The sequence below is a fragment of the Phocoena sinus genome, chromosome 5 (assembly GCF_008692025.1).
Source record: "Phocoena sinus isolate mPhoSin1 chromosome 5, mPhoSin1.pri, whole genome shotgun sequence".
Classification (NCBI taxonomy): Eukaryota; Metazoa; Chordata; class Mammalia; order Artiodactyla; family Phocoenidae; genus Phocoena; species Phocoena sinus.
In genome coordinates, this window is record NC_045767.1 from 126,110,994 (window position 1) to 126,127,997 (window position 17,004).

Sequence of the window (17,004 nt, forward strand, 5' to 3'; positions counted from 1 at the left end):
CACTGAACACATGTTAATTCATTTAACGTTCAAACAAACCTATGTGTTAGGTACTATTATTATTATCCTTATGTACAGGTAAAGACAAGTAGTGAACGGAAGAGTGAGAATTCACCTTCAGGACAACTGACTCCGGGGCCAGCTCTTTTCACCGCCATACGAGACTACTGCATTATACTGAGATATTCTTTGGAATGAAGAGGGCTAGCTGTTTTATTTTCTAGTAATAGGGAAAAGTAAAAATTTAAGAGTGGAAGGTTTGCTGATTGAGGATACTGCAGTGCTTCGGATCACAGCTGTTCTACAATACAGTACAATATGCGGAGAAAGTATTAGATAATCCCCAGCTCCTAATCAGTTTTATTTTGTTCACAAAATGCAAACATATTCTCAGGGTTACACATATGACCATTTTATCTGCATGGACATACTCTATCGTATGCCTGCAACTCTAAGGTAAAAATTCTTAACACCTGCTTATGTTTGGAGTTATACTCTGAGGCTAGAATTCAGTACAATAATGGTATGCCATAAAGTGGCAGCAACAGGTAAATGTGATATTAGCTATAAGATGACATTTAAACATAGTATCTGTTACATATAACTACAGTTTGAAAATGAAATGTTTCAACCATGATTATTTATGGCTGAAGGCAAACCCTACTTATGAGCATGAAAATGGCTCTGTTTAATTTACTGCCTATTGAGACTTGTTTCTTTGGTTGATTAACTGTAAGTAAACCAAGAATAGTTTAATCTCAGCAGCATGAAACATAAATATTCAGAAGTTCTAAAATTTGTTTACTATCTTGACAGGAGTACAATATACTCACAAAATTTCCTACATGTTCCCAGTCAGTTATGATCACTAATCAGTTAACTTCACAGATAGAAAATACCTGACATATTTTTTACTTCTTCATCGAAGTGGTGAAATGTAGAGATTCTTTTCCTCCATTTTAATAGGCCACATAGCTCTAAAATCTCCGAGAATTCAAACTCCTTCACTGCATCTTCACGCAGCTGTGAAAATAAAGTTACTCTGACTGCATTTAAGTTCTTCCTTGCCACAATATAATATACATGCCAAAGTACAGAAGAAGAAAAGAAAAATCAACTGAGCAGCATCAGGGCTACAGAAAACCAATCCTCATCCTACCGCTTCCTCCTCTTTCTGAAGCAACAACGACAGGCAGGTAGAACTCAAATCCGACTCGCTTTTCTGTCTTCTAGTCCTTCACCTGTGCCAAAGAACTATGTAATCAGAGAACTCCTTTTACAGCAAATAGCCCCTGTACAAGGTAAGCGTGGAAACAGATTCTAAATCATGTGAAACGTTTTGGGCACAGCTGGCAGAACACCTGTTGGGCATGGATGAGTGATGTGTGAAACACAAAACAACAGAAGCAAAGGACTGTTCACACAGCTCTCACTGCACACTTTTCAGACAATTTTCAATTTACTCAAAGACTCTGATGAAAAAGCAACAAACTAGAATTAGATTAACATTTTATTTTTCTTCTTGAGCACAGAAAGCCACGCACTGAAAATAAGCTCCCCAAAACGAATCGTTATCAATTCAATTCAACAATCTCACGGATGTAAGAAAGTACTATAAAATGCTAATTTTTCTTTCTTTTACTTGTTTATGTGGCCCACACCACCTGCTAACTTTCACCATAATTTTTAATCTTTTTAAATGTCTACATTTGACAGACAAAAATGGAAAACCTCTGTAAAGAAAATATTACTTTCAACTTTACTATTTTGAACTACTAAATGTTTACTCAGTTAATAACCAGCACTTTTTTTTTCTTTCATCACCTACAGGAGAGCCAGAGTGCACATTTCACAACTAAAGTGTAGAAGGCGTGTAAAGAAAGAACCTAGTTGAATTTCATAAGATTTTTCACCAAACCAAAATAATAAATAAAATATGGCTTCAGTCATTAAAGTTCCAACATTCGAATAAAGCGTCTGACTTTCTACCTCTGAGAACTTGTTTTTAACCAATCAATAAGCATTTACTGCATCCTTATAATGTACCTACTACCATGTACCTTAAAATTCAGATCAACTTTTCCACAGGGAGTTGGAAAAAAACAGAAGCAGAGAAATCAGTTAACTATCTGTGCCAAAATCCAGTCATTCAAGGATGAAAGCCTTGAGAGGATTATGAAAACGAGAATGCACTTTAGGGGTGAACTCTGGAGATCAAAAGAGGATGAGTAACAGAACTTGGTAGTACATTCAATTCAGCATAAAGGAGAGGAACGAGTTTGGTGCAATTACAGTGGCCTTAGTGCATAGCTAACGATATGGTAAAGAAACGCTGAAATGAGTAATAATCTAAGTTGACTAGCAATCCAGCAGCCTCATAGAAATTCAGCCTATACGTATTGTACAACTCAGTGATGTTTACTTCTTCACATGTTCAACACTTGTGATAAAGGCAAAAGAAAAAAATCTTTAAAAACTTAAAGCTCTGGCAAAACTACAGAAATTTTTATCATCAGGAACTATGACATGTTGAAAATATCGTTAAGCAATGCTGCAGAAGCCTGAATTTATAAGAAGTCAGGTGGAAAAATTAACCAGACCCAGTGTCTGTGTCTTGAACAATTCTTGCTTTGTTATTTCATAAATGTTTGGTTTTTACATCATCATCATAATAACCCCCCCCCCATGCATTAGTATTGCTGGCTTTGTTTCTGGACAAAAAAAAAAAGGGGGGGGGAGGGTAGTATTAGATTAATTTGTAATAGTATCTGATTCAAAACAAACAATTCAAGTTGAAGCACTGACCACACTGACTAACCAGACTACTGTTGAAATTCACCAGGTACTTACAGGACAGCTGGATTCCTTCAGTTGTGGCAAAAGTATCCTAAAATGGCTTTGGCTTTCAAATGTGTCACACCAAAACAAGACATTTTCCTAGGTAATATCTAAAAACAGTCATACCAAACTATGAAACTCTGAAAATATAACCACTAACCCTAAAAACTGGAAAATAAAAATGAGATTTTTTGCTACATATTACCAGATTGTGTTAGTAATATGCCACCTCTACCGATTGTTTCCAGCAAGAAATTAAGAGAAAATAAGAAAGCTATGGCTAGATATCAAATGTTAGTTTTCAGTTTGCTTTGGACCTGACTTTAAGTGACAAAGCTTATGAATTTTACAAACTTGACAAAGTAAAGAAACTCATACTACATTAGTCTAGGAAAATTTACAAATGTGCAAGTACAACGGGCCCTCAGGCCCACTTTCAAATTGTAGTTTAAGTGTTCATGACAACCTAATAACATCACAGACCACCATATTGTCAAGAACTATTACTTCTATGTTGAAGAGTTTAGTTATTACCCTGGTTTTAACTCATAGTGTTGGTTACTCCCTAATTATAAAAGCTGTAAAAATTATTCTAGCGCAAAGGAGAAGCGTGGGAAAAACTTAAATTTGTAGTTGTAGCTCTTTTTGGCTCACATACAGAATTCTCAGTCTATCACTTTAAGCTTCTGGTTCCACCACCAATTTCCTTAATCCTTTGCTGAAAGTTGGTGATTCCCAATTTAGGATGCCAGAGTCCTAAAAAAATGTATTCGTCAAACAGTAAAGGGGACACAGTGACTAAAAGTTGAGTTTATGTTATCAGATGGCCTGGGGTCTTGGGCAAAGCTTAAAAACCTCTCTTTGCCCTAGTTTCCCTTCAACATAGGGTTGAGGTAGAAACAGGGTATTGTGGAAATTATGATGTGCTTTAAAAGAGGGTTTGGCATATGGTAAATGTAGCTATTATCATAGTTTGTCTTTTGGTGCCTAGAAATACGCAGCAACTTGAAGCCACTACTACCTCCCTATGTTTGAAAAGCTATCAATTCAGCACGCTCTAATCCTAAATTGCAAGGACCAAACAGGAACTTTTAAAAATATAAGTGATTCTGGACTGAGATGGATATAAGTATTTCTTCCTGTTTCTCCCACTAGACAACGACAACTAAAAACTCTGAACGTCATCTACAAAATGCACATAGGAAGACTATGGAATGTGCAGAGGAGATGACCAGCCAGGGACCTCGGGACCCAAGGGAAACAACATGGCTTAGAGTTCCCTAACTTTCTTTCTGCCTCACATATCCTAGGCCGAGGCAGCATTATCTTCAATGTACTCAGGGAACTAACAGACAAGTGAGAAATGCATAGTTAAACATTGTGGATATAGATTTCAGCCTTTAGAGCCCTACATAATTACTTGCTCAATTTGTGAACCTTCTACACCTTCCCACTGGTATTCTCTCTTTTTGACTCCCCAGGAAGATGGTTCCTCTCCCATCAAACAGTCGTGCCCCAACTCAGTTTAAACCCTTTCTCACTGTTCCCCTGAAAACTAATGAATTTGGCTTGTTTTTGTTATCTCTGGTTTTCTTTTCATTTTCCCCATGAGCGTAAAGAATGTTCTAGACATAACATCTTTGACCCCAGTAAATACTGTTCACAACTATTCTTTAGAACCAAGCTAAAGAGAGGTCTTACCTCACTGCCATTATAAGATGATTCTGTCAATCATTCCATTCCCTACTTGGGCATCTGCCTGTAGAACTTTATTCAGCCCAGATTCTGTTTCATATGGATTAATCTCTTTCCAATACATACCTAGTATCCACCTCAACTTTCATGCATTGTTCTAACTTCCCCTATTTGATTTTTGGCCCCTTACAAAATAAAAATATTCAACATCTGCCTTTACAGTAAACCTATATAAACTATCTAAGACTTACTAAAAATAAGCTAGACAAAACATGCACAGGAAAAGGACTCATCAATCCAATAACCAACACTTTGCTCATACCTCAGACCACGAACCAACCTCAACTCCCTCACTATCCCATGAAACTTTTATCTAGTCCAAGAAGCTTATCTCATAACTTAAACCTGATCTTTGCCCTTCCTCCAAACCACCATGTGTATTATGTGTGTATATGTTAAACTTTTAAAATACACATAATTCCTTTGTATACTATGCTTTATCTTGTGTTCCCAATTATTTCATGTGTTTACGTCTTGTCCACCAAATAAAATCACAACCTGATTGAAAACAGGAACTAAATCATATTCTTAGAATTTTTCCTACACTGTAAATCGCATGGTGCTAAAACACAAAGCAGTTATCAATTCATTCATTCAGTGCACGACAGCTGAATCACTGCTAGCTAGTGCGTTGAAGGCTGGGGATGAAGAGGAAAACAGAAGGCAGTGTCTGTCCCCAAAGGGTTTACTGAGTACTGTGAGGGAGCCGTGAAAACATTTACATTGAGAACCAAATCAGAGATGTAGTCAAGGCATTATGAGAAGACAGAGGGGAAGAACCAAACTCTGCCAAGGAAAGTATCACAGACGAAAAAATACTTCCTTCAAATAGAATCATGAAGGATAAATAAAACTTCGCCCGGCAAACAAGAGAAGAGGTAGGAATGACATTCCAGAAAGAGGAAGCAGCACTGTGCCGAAGGACAGAATCACGAATGAATGAGCCAGCAGATAAACTGAGGAACCATTAAAAATCAATAGGCTATAATGTAGGGAGGGCAAGGGCAGTGACAAGGACAGAATGGCAGGTAAGGATCTGATGAAGTTGAAGGGCCCTGTATGCTACAGGATGTAATCCTGGAAGCATTAAAGGTCATGGATGAGAGCGTGGTAGGATCAGATATCCCTGCTGCTCCTGAAATGGTAGACAGGTTGGAAAGGGGAAAAGTAGACAGATGTTAGGAAGCTATTTTAAAGTATAACTGAGAAATGATGAGGATATGAGAAAAGGGGTGCAAGAAATGGAATCATGATCACTGAAAGCACAGGTGTGGATGAAAACAAACTGAGTGAGAAGAGAGGCAAGCCAAGGAAAGGCTGTGCCACGTTGACACTTAACATGAATCTTTACTGAAAGTCAAACCCATTCTTAGTTTGTGAATAAATATTTCTTCTATCTTTAAAACTGTAGTTCTCGGTGTATAAACAAGAAGAAACAGGCCAAGATTAACATTTTAAAGCCTCAACTGGAAACCAAGTTTATCCACCTACTGATCTTGGAATGTCTTTTAAACACTAAGTGTGCAGAGATAACAGAATTCCATCTCCCCCACCCACCCCAATCTGTCAAAGTGAAGACACTGCCAACATACCTGTTCATCAGGTTTTCTTTTGAAATGGGTACAAATAAAATTCACTTCAAGGCAGTAAATAGAGTCTACATCACTCTTTCTGTTTGGCCTCTATACAACTTGACTTCTCGCCTTCACTAGTACCTCCCCTTTAGCCCCTACCCCAGATTTCAAATTACTGCTTTAACACCTTAACTAACCTTTATGTGACCTGGTTAGACATATGGTGAATTGCCTGTATGTAACGTGACACACAAACTCATTTTATGGTTCTTCCCTTAAAATCAATGATTTAATTACCATAAGGTGAAGTACCATGGCAAATCTGACTTGCTTCGGATACCAACCAGATAAACAGGCCGCTGATAACTGAAGCGAACAGCGTTCTTGAAGATTATGCGCAGTCCATCCACGTCAGATACATTCACTCTCTTGACCACGCCGAAACCTATAAATAAGGAAATAAACGGGAAAAAATGCAACGTGAGGTTCACATTACATTTCAACAACATGCACACAAAACCTAAAACTTTCACTCCACTACTGGAAGCAACATAGCTTTAGAAAGGTAAAGCATTTTCCTCTCAAATCATATGCCAGTATCTATTTATTCTATTCATCCTAATATCCTGTGAGCATCTACTCTATCTATGCACTATGCCTTCACTGAAAAGTATATGGAATCTTGCATCTTCCTTTTGGTAAAGTGGCTGCCAATAACCGAATGAAAACGGCATCTACCCAAAGGCTACCACCTCATCCTTTAGTTCTCAGCTCTAATACTGCCTCCCTGAAAGCTATTCACTGACTATTTTGGCTACAACAGCATCTCACACATCTTCCAGTCACTCTCTGTCCTTTCAGCTTGTTTCACTGTGTACATAATAAGCAGCTTACTCTCTGTGTGTACTTTGTGTATGACTATTGCTACTGGACTGTAAGCCTCCATAGGGCTGGGAAGCATCAGTCTTGTTCACCACTTTATCAGCAGTGTCTAGAAGAGTGCCTGCCCTGTGGTCAACAGACATTTGGTGGCCTAATGAGTGCTTCCAAATCCACAAACTACCAAAATATTAAAACTCTGCTGTAAATAAAATCCTAACAGAAAAGGGTTTATTTGGTACTTCTGTGAGTTCACAAGACCCAGAGAGATGCATAACCAGACATTGACAGGCTAACATAAACCGATTTTTTTCATTTTGGCTTCTATCCAGCACTGATAGTGAATTCAGTGGCAGTCAAATGTTAACCGCCCTTGAAGAATAGTTAAACTGTCTCTAAAATGAAGAAGGGAGAAAAGGAATATAAGGGGAAATAAAATTAATAAAGTTAATCTTCTTACTGATAGAAGCATAAATAGCACAGTCAGGAATTCATAACATAAACACTTTTTTTAAATGTCACTCAAGCGTCAAGTTCCTAGTTTCTTCTAGGAGTGACTGTGGTTTTTAATGAGCATAGTACACTGGAACAGATAATACAGAAATTGTGGGAGTCTATATAAGTTGGCTCCTCTGGAGGTCAGAAGGATATTTGGATCAAATAATGTGAGGGCTTTGTTCAGTACTACTATAAAATATAAAAGAAGAAAACTGAAACAAAGAGGCACACAGAACCTTGAAGTATCTTACTTCCAAAACATGCGATGGGATAAAGCTACATTTTCAGAATCTGTTTCCTAAAAGAACCCAATATTAATTGCACGTTGATGTGTAAAGCACACAAAAGTTGCATTTTCTCTATTTTGGATCCCAGACTCTCAGTTCTGAAAGTATAGCCCATTGTACATAATTCCCAGGTCAGAGGTGCAGTGGACAAATTAATTAGTCTATTAAGTTTCAGTCGTGTCTTGGCACTGATGTTTAGGTTAGCACCTTCAGCAACAAGTTTCTAACATTTAACTATGCTGCCATTTGTTCCTGAGAGAAATTAGGAATGGGGGTGGGGGGGGAACATAGCTGGGAAAAGTTCCCACTGACCTAAAGGCAGAAACATGCACGTGAGTCAGGAGTAGACTGATGTATTCATAAAAAGGAGAAAAACTTCAGTTGATTAGTTCTTGCTATTTTAAGTGATTAGGAGAAAAATAAATGGCTTCATATTGAAGTGAAATTTAAATAGCATTTAACACTCTACAAAATCAACCTAAAAAACGATGATAATTTGCTATGACTTAGCACTAAAGAGAAACCACTTATTTCATATGACGAATCTGTGAAGTATTTCACGAGATGATTAAATACTTGACTAAATATTTGTGGATGCTAAAAATGACTGAAATGAACCAAATCGCATATTTGAAAAAATAGACATGAGACACGAACACAAACGCACAGAGGGAAAGAGGAAAAGGGGGGGAGGGAGAGAGAGAACTACCAGTTATCTTTCACGTTATAGCCAATAGCTACTGCAAGGTATATCCAAAAGAACAACATACCAGACATAGTTTGAAATTCAACAGTAAAAGCAAAATTTGTTGATTATCCTAGCGCACAACAGAATACCTCTGCACTATGTAGGAATTTTCTTTTCTCTTAAATTTTTCCTTTTCTTTTATTCAGTGGGGTCATGGTAAAGTGGAATGTTTTCACAGCATCAGTGACCCAGATGTGTGTAAGATATTAGGCTCTAAAAGCTGTTCTGTGCATGAGAATTGGGTGTTCAGACTGTCTCAGGTATCTCTGAGAACAGTAACAAGAAATGAATGACTCAGTTTCTAATGACACCATCTGTCAAAACAAATATCTGTTACATACTGAGCAACCACACTATGTTAGAACCTGGATACACCTACATTAAAGTGATGTTAAAGACTAGGCCACTTAATATCCAATCAGAATGCTGGATTACTGAAAAGGCAATCAGAGTAACTATGGCTTACCATTTTCTCCTGAATATCCTATTATTTGGGCTCTATGAGAGTTTAGGTTCACCTAATTCTCCCCAAACACAGTGCCATTAAATTGAGGATTATTAAAATGTATAATTACATTTCTTAAGAGTTTTTCTTCAGGAAATAATCAGATATGTTCAAATGGAAAAGAGTTGTAGAGGTAAAAAATAATAATAATATTATTTGTAATAGCAAAAAGCTAAAACAATGTCTAACAATAAGAAGATATTTCAATAAATTATGATATAATAGAATATTAAGAAGTCATTGAGGGCTTCCCTGGTGGCGCAGTGGTTGAGAGTCCGCCTGCCGATGCAGGGGACACAGGTTCGTGCCCTGGTCCGGGAGGATCCCACGTGCCGCGGAGCGGCTGGGCCCGTGAGCCATGGCCGCTGGGCCTGCGCATCCAGAGCCTGTGCTCCGCAACGGGAGAGGCCACAACAGTGAAAGACCCGCGTACAGCAAAAAAAAAAAAAAAAAAAAAAAAGTCATTGAATGTCATGCTTTCAAGGAAAATTTAATGGGACAGAAAAATTCCTAGATTACGGCAGGCACATAAGGAAGAACTGAATAAAAATGCAGTGTACAAAACCTATACAAAAACTATATGCATAGTTTGATTCCAATTTTAATATATATGCACATTATATGAAAACACTACATATCCATCTTTTGTACATAATATGCACAGTCATACAAAAAAGAGGAAAAAAAGACACACCAACATGTTCCCAGAGGTTATCTTTGGGTAGTAGAACTGAACACAACTCTAATCACAAAAATATAATGCTTTTATAATTAGAAACGAGGCTATAGTAGCTACTGTAATAGTTTGAGCCAAGTGGAGTTGACCACAATTGAAGATAATGTTCCTTGTATAATTCATCAGTGGAACAAAGGATGAGTTAGATATTTCTGAGTGATGTCCCCCTCAACCACTGCCTAAGACCCCCAAGTCCAACCAAGTCCACAAATCGTGATAACCTCCAATACTATCTTTGTCCCAGGTATGATTAATCCCTGTTCTTAAACTGTCTCCTCTTAATATGTGTATTAATCAAATTTCTACTTATCTGTGACATGTATTGTAAAAATGCACAACATTTCTGTATCTATGGCCTTGGAATTTCTTCTGAGGCCAAAAAAGGGTGTGTGTGTACGTATATATTTGACAAACTCATTTATTTATGATAAACTACCTTAAACCTGCCTCACATACGGCAATGGATATTTGTACAAGCTCTGCTGAAAAGAATCCCATCCTTCAAACTGACAGTTACCGTTTCCCCAAAACATGTCATTTTAAAAGTGGGTTTTTAAATAGCACTTTGAATCAACACTGCCAACTTTTTAAAGTGTTTAAAAAGATGCAGTTACTCCCTAGATTCTGCTTCTTAAGATAATAAATTATTTTGTGGGCAAAGTCCATTCCAACCTCTCTCTTATAGACAGATTTTTACACCATCACCTGTGTCACCTCTAAGCATCTCCTTGTGTAGTTTTCCTTCCATCATTACGAAATTAAAGCAAACATCACTCTTTTTTGTTCTATTTGTGTGGTTACCATGGTAGTGACCTGAATTTTGCACCTAGGATTACCCTATTTGGGGCAGGGGAGAGAAGAAAGGGACCAAAAGAATGGAAGAATAAGTTCGGGTAATGGTCAGCACCTTTAAACATTTACTTTTCTCTTGGAACTGCCTTTGGCCAAAATCTATAAAACTATGACCTGACCCTCAGCTTCCTGGCATAAAGTACTTAGGCTTATGATGTGAACACCATGAAACTGGCAAGATCATCAACCCTTTCCCTTGCTCGTAAGAAGAATTAAAATTCTGTTTCTCCCAACCCCAAAATTTCTACCTCAAGTTCCCCCTAAACCTAGTCAGGCCCTGGTTCACAGGTTCTGAAGACCAGACCATGGAAATACCACGTGGTGACTGAAAGTCTTTGATGGAAACCAGATGAGACAGGACACACTGCTTGCCTAGCACTTTTAAATGTACAGCTCCCCTTCAGTGTCTTTCAGGATGTCACTGTAGGTGACACATGGAAAGAACAGTTAGTGCAAAAGTTTTGTACATTTTCTACTTTCATGGGTTATCTCAGTTGTCAACAAGGTGATTTCCTTGAATATTTGCATCAAGTGAACCAACAGTTTGAGGTACTTTCAAAGTTTTTCTCCCCTTAAATAATATCCTTTACAAAGGCCAACAGATAACAGATAAAGGCCAACAGGCAGCAGATACGATAGAAGAGTGGAAGATGCAAGAGGGCTACAGAAGTTCACCCACAGTCTGCCCACCTACTCTTCAGCTTCCCTACAGGGCTCCTTAGATACCCCTCAGAATTCCAGAGCCCTGAGGGACACGATTTGAAAACCAAGTAAACAGATTCTGCCCTTGCAATCTCAGAGTTAATATTCACAGTGCTGACTATTCTAAAAGTCCATGACACACATCATTTAAAACTTTAAAATTCAGAAGCTGTCACTAATTTTTTCAGCAATATTTTACTCCATTGTTACAAGGAAAATTATGTCATGATGGCATTTTTAAATCTGAGGGATCATAAAAGTAATAGGCCCAAGTTCTTAAAAATGCATTATGTCTTCTTAAATTGCTTCAGAGGAAAAAAACACTACATTTCTTGTAATTAGCTAATTAACTATAAAGCATAAAGTCACATGAAATCTTATTAGATAATAGAAATTGTTATAGTAGTTTCAGAAAGGAAAAGAAAAATAAGCTATGATCCTCATACGTCCCAGCTAGCTAAATAAGATATCTAGAAACTTAATACATCCTGCCTCACTTTTGCTGAGTCCTCATAAAACTGACAAAACACAAGACAGAGTAAAGATTTAAAGAGTCAATAAAAATGTTCTTTAAAGTACTCTGAATACCTTAAGTGTTATAATAAGACCTCATTTCAAAGAAACATGGTTGAATGCCATGAAAATTTGTTTAATTCTATTATATCCCCTCAAGAGACAGTCCCTTGAGATATTAGCATTTAATGACTTCTTACTTGAAAACACAACATTTGAATAGCTCCTACCACACTACATTGTAATTGTTTGTTGATGGCTTTTTAAAATTATTTGTACTTGTGAAACTTCTCACTAGGCAATAAGGTACTTGCGAGTTGAATGTAGGTTTTATTGATCTTAGTTTGGTTACTCATTAATTCATTCAACATTCTTATTGTATATCTATTAGCCATATGCTAAATACAATAAGTACATATGGAAAAAAGCCACAGTCCCTAATCTATCAATACTTAAAAAAAAAGTTTAAGAAAGAATAAGAAAAATGATTGCAGTTTACTGTCTTAAACACTGTGCCACAGGAGCACAGGGAAGTGACAGAGGGCTCACCTGGAATAGCAGGGAACAGGGCAGGTCTGAGCTACAGGGGAACAGGTTCTGACGACTACTGGCAGTTAACCACACAACACAGGATGAAATACAAAATCCAAAGACTGAAGCAGCACCATATATCGAGAGCCTCATGCGCCATACTGAGGATTTTGTACTTTATTCTGTGGAACCATTCAAGAACAAGTTTTAGAAAAGTCACTTTGACAATAAAACAGATACCAGAATGGAAGAAGTAAAACCGGTTGCAGGGAGACCAGTTAAGAGGGCAGTTACGGTGATTCAACTGAGAAATGATGGAGTCCTTAACTAAGGCTGTAGCAATCAAAATAGAGAATGGTAGGCACACTCAAGAAGTATTACGGAAATAGAACAGGCAGGATTTAAAAACTGAGTTGAGGAAACAGAGGGCAGTCAAGACTTCATGGACAATTCCCCAGTTTCTGGTTTTGGCAACAGGGAGAACAACAGTGGTTTCCTAAGATAGAGAACATAGAAAAAGAAGCAAATCTGGGGCGGGGGGGGGGGGGGGGGGGGGGGGGGGGCGGTGGGCAAAAAACTTCAAAAACACCTTAAAAACCATTGGTTCACTGGATGCAAATATTCAAGGAAATCACCTTGTTGACAACGGAGAAAACCCATTCCAAGGGGGATCTGTAGAAACTGTACAATACAAGAGGGTTTGGCGTGTGTGGAGGAGACCTGTTCTGGGAACAGTAATATAAGCGGCATCAGTATTTAATAATGGTAAATGAAGTCATGGAAGTATACGGAGTGAACCAGGAGAGGGCCAGCAAAGGAAACCTCAGAAAAAACTCCCGGGAGCAACAAAAATGGAGGCAGAGGAAGTGAAGAAACCTGTAAAGAAAACGGAAGCAGCAGCACAGGTGGTAAGAAGTGAGTTACGAGAGGGCAGACTACAGAGTTTTGAGAAGGGAACACCTAAGTGTCAAATGATCCTGCGATACCGCAAAAGGATTAGAAAGAGGCCAACAGACTTTGCAACAAGAGGTAATTCATGACCTTTGCAAAGACAGTTTCAGCAGTGAGATAACAGAGTGATACAAAAGTTACTGAAGGGGCTTCCCTGGTGGCGCAGTGGTTGAGAGTCCGCCTGCCGATGCTGGGACACGGGTTCTTGCCCCGGTCCGGGAAGATCCCACATGCCGCGGGGCGGCTGGGCCTGTGAGCCGTGGCCGCTGAGCCTGCGCGTCCGGAGCCTGTGCTCCGCAACGGGAGAGACCACAACAGTAAGAGGCCCGCGTACCGGAAAAAAAAAAAAAAAAAAAAGTTACTGAAGAACAAATACCATGTGGAAATAGAGAAAACTGCATAGCTCCTGGAACGTATTAAATGTTCCAACTGTTCCTAATTTACACTTCTCCACTGCATGTCACCCTGTCCAAGTTTTTAAACTATGCCACAATCCCCCAAGGCAATACCAAACGAATGTTTATAATGATGGCTTTGACTACAATTGAAACCTCAATGGGAAGTAAGGGAAGTGCTCTAAGACACTCCCTGTGTTATTTGGGAATCTCTTAAACCATTACCTAAGCCAAGTTTCATGTTCCTCAGTCTAAGGAAGCTGGAATTGTGAGAAGGCATTGGTTTTGGTAGATTTTAAGTACATGTGTTATGAAGACTATTCAATGAGTTGTGTCATAAATCATTTTGGTTCTTTTGAATGAATCTTAAGGGAATAAATAAAATCACTTTACCCCTATCTAAGACATTTGGAAAATACAGTCATATCTCATTTTATTGCACTTTTCTTTATTGTGCTTCACAGATATTTTATTTTTTACAGAATGAATGTGGCAACCCTGCATTGAGCAAGTCTATCAGCACCATTTTTCCAGCAGCTTTTGCTTACTTCATGTCTCTGGCACATTTTGGTAATTTCTGAAATATTTCAAATATTTTCATTATTATTATTTTTGTTATGGTGATCTGTGATTAGTGATCTCTGATGTTACTATCCTACTTGTTTTGGGGCACCATGAACCATGCCCATATAAGATGGCAAACAATCAATCAACGTTGTATGTGCTCTGAACACTCCACCAACTGGCCATTCTCCCACCACCAGTCTCCCTCTCTTTGGATCTCCCTATTCTCTGAGACACAACAGTATTGAAATTGGGCCAATTATTAACCCTACAATGGCCTCCAAGTTTTTAAGTGAAAGAAAAAGTTGCAAGCCTCTCACTTTAAACCAAAAGCTAAAATGAATGAGCTTATTGAACAAAGCATGTTGAAAGCCAAAATAAGTGGAAAGCTAGGCCTTTTGTGTCAAACAGCCAAAAGCTGTGACTGCAAAAAGTTCGTGTAGGAAATTGAAAGTGCTACTCCAGTGAACACACATAAATAATAAGGAAACAAAACACCTTATTGCTGATACGGAGAAAGTTTTAGTGGTCTAGATAGAAGATCAAACTAGCCACAACATTTCCTTAAACCAAAACCTAATCCAGAGCAAGGCCTTAAGTCTCTTCAAATCTATAAATCCTGAGAGAGGTGAGGAAGCTGTGGAAGAAAAGTCTGAGCTAGCAGAGGTTGGCTCACGAGGTTTAAGGAAAGAAATCATCTTCATAACATAGAAATTCAGAGTGAAGCAGCAGGTGCTGATGTAGAAGCTGCAGCAACTTGTCCAGAAGATCTAGCTAAGATAATTCATGAAGGTGGCTATACAAAACAACAGATTTTCAGTGTAAAGGAAACAGCCTTCTACTGGAAGAAGACGCCATCAATGACTTTTACAGCTAGAGAGAAGTCAATGCCTGCCTTCAAAGCTTCAGAGGAGAGGCCAATTGTCTTGGTAGGAGCTAATGCAGCTGGTGACTTTAAGTTGAAGCCGATGCTCACTTACCATTTCGAAGGTCACACGGTCTTAAGAATTACACTAAATCTATTCTGCCTGTACTCCATAAATGGGACAAAGCCCAGATGACAGCACATCTGTTTACAATATGGTTTACTGAATAAGTTAAGCCCACTGTTAAGACCTACTGCTCAGAAAAAAAAGATTGCTTTTAGAATATAACAGCTCATTGACAATGCACCTGGGCACTCAAGAGCTCTAATGGAGATGTACAAGGAGATTCATGGTGCTTTTATGCCTGCTAACACAACAACCATTCTGCAGCACATGTATCGCCGAGTCATTTTCACTTTCAAGTCTTATTTAAGAAATATATTTCATAAGGCTAAAGCTACTATAGATACTGATTCTCCTGGTGGATCTGCACAAAGTCAACTGAAAACCTTCTGGAAAAGATTCAACATTCTAGATGCCGTTAAGAACATCTGTGATTCGTGGGAAGAGGTCAAAATAACCACATTTACAAGAAGTTGGAAGAAGCTGATTCCAACCCTCATGGATAAAGACTTCAGTGGAAGAATGAACTGCAGATATGGTAGAACTATCAAGAAAACTAGAATTCGAAGTGGAGCCGGAAAAAGCGACTGAATTGCTGCAATCCCGTGACAAATCTTTAATGGATGAGGAGTTGCTTCTTATGGATGAGCAACGAAACTGGTTTCTTGAGATGGAATCTATTCCTGGTGAAGATGCTGTGAAGACTGTTGAAACAACAACAAAGGATTTAGAATACTACATGAACTTAGTTGATAAAGCCGTGGCACGGTTTGAGAGGACTGACTTCAATTTTGAAAGCAGTTCTACTGTAGGTAAATTGCATGCTACAGAGAAATCATGCATGAAAGGAAGAGTCAACCAACCTGGCAAACTTCATTGTTGGCCTGTTTTAAGAAACTGCCAGAGCCACCCCAAAATTTAGCAACTAACACCCGTGGGTCAGTCAACAGCCATCAACATCAAGGCAAGAAAGACCCTTTACCAGCAAAAGTATTATGACTCGCTGCAGGCTCAGATGATGGTTAGCACGTTTTAGTGATAACATATTTTTTAATTAAGGTATATACATTTTTTTTAGACAAAATGCTATTGCATGCTTAACAAACTGCATGTATAGTACAAACATAACTTTTATATGCACTGGGAAACCGAAAAATCACGTGACTCAATTTATTGCAATATTCACTTGATGGCAGTAGTCTGGAACTGAACCTGCAATATCTTCAAGATACGCCTGTATGTCAAGTGTAAAACATATAAAATACAAATATAATATCAAACTAAATCATGCCATGGGTTCTGTGTAACTTAGTAAAGTTACCCCAATTCATTGTTCAATTCATGATTATTAAATATCAATGGCAGGACAGGAAATACTTATTATGAGTTCACTTGTCTGCTGATATTACCCATTACACATTTCAGTGAGGTCTAGGAGCTTTTAAGAATTAAAGAATTGTGGACTTCCCTGGTGGTGCAGCGGTTCAATCCTGACAACGCGGGGGACATGGGTTCGATCCCTAATCCAGGAAGACCCCACATGCCGCAGAGCAACTAAGTCCATGTGCCACAACTATTGAGCCTGCACTCTAGAGCCCAAGAGCCACAACTACTGAGCCTGCGTGCCACAATTACTGAAGCCTGCATGCTCTAGAGCCCGCACACAGCAACTACTGAGCCCATGTGC

General features: G+C 38.5%; 1 protein-coding gene across 4 annotated transcripts in view; it reads right to left on the reverse strand.

The window, feature by feature from the left end:
• The window catches only part of BMPR1B (bone morphogenetic protein receptor type 1B), a 423,330-nt gene that overhangs the window by 221,084 nt on the left and 185,242 nt on the right, over positions 1 to 17,004 (reverse strand). Inside the window, exon 2 of one of the 4 annotated variants that reach the window (XM_032632927.1) lies at positions 6,512 to 6,612. The gene's annotated coding sequence lies outside the window, so the exon portion shown is untranslated. Of the gene's footprint in view, positions 1 to 899; positions 1,019 to 1,159; positions 1,229 to 6,464; positions 6,613 to 17,004 lie in introns of those variants that run through there. The other 3 variants (XM_032632928.1, XM_032632930.1, XM_032632931.1) reach the window with 3 other exon arrangements.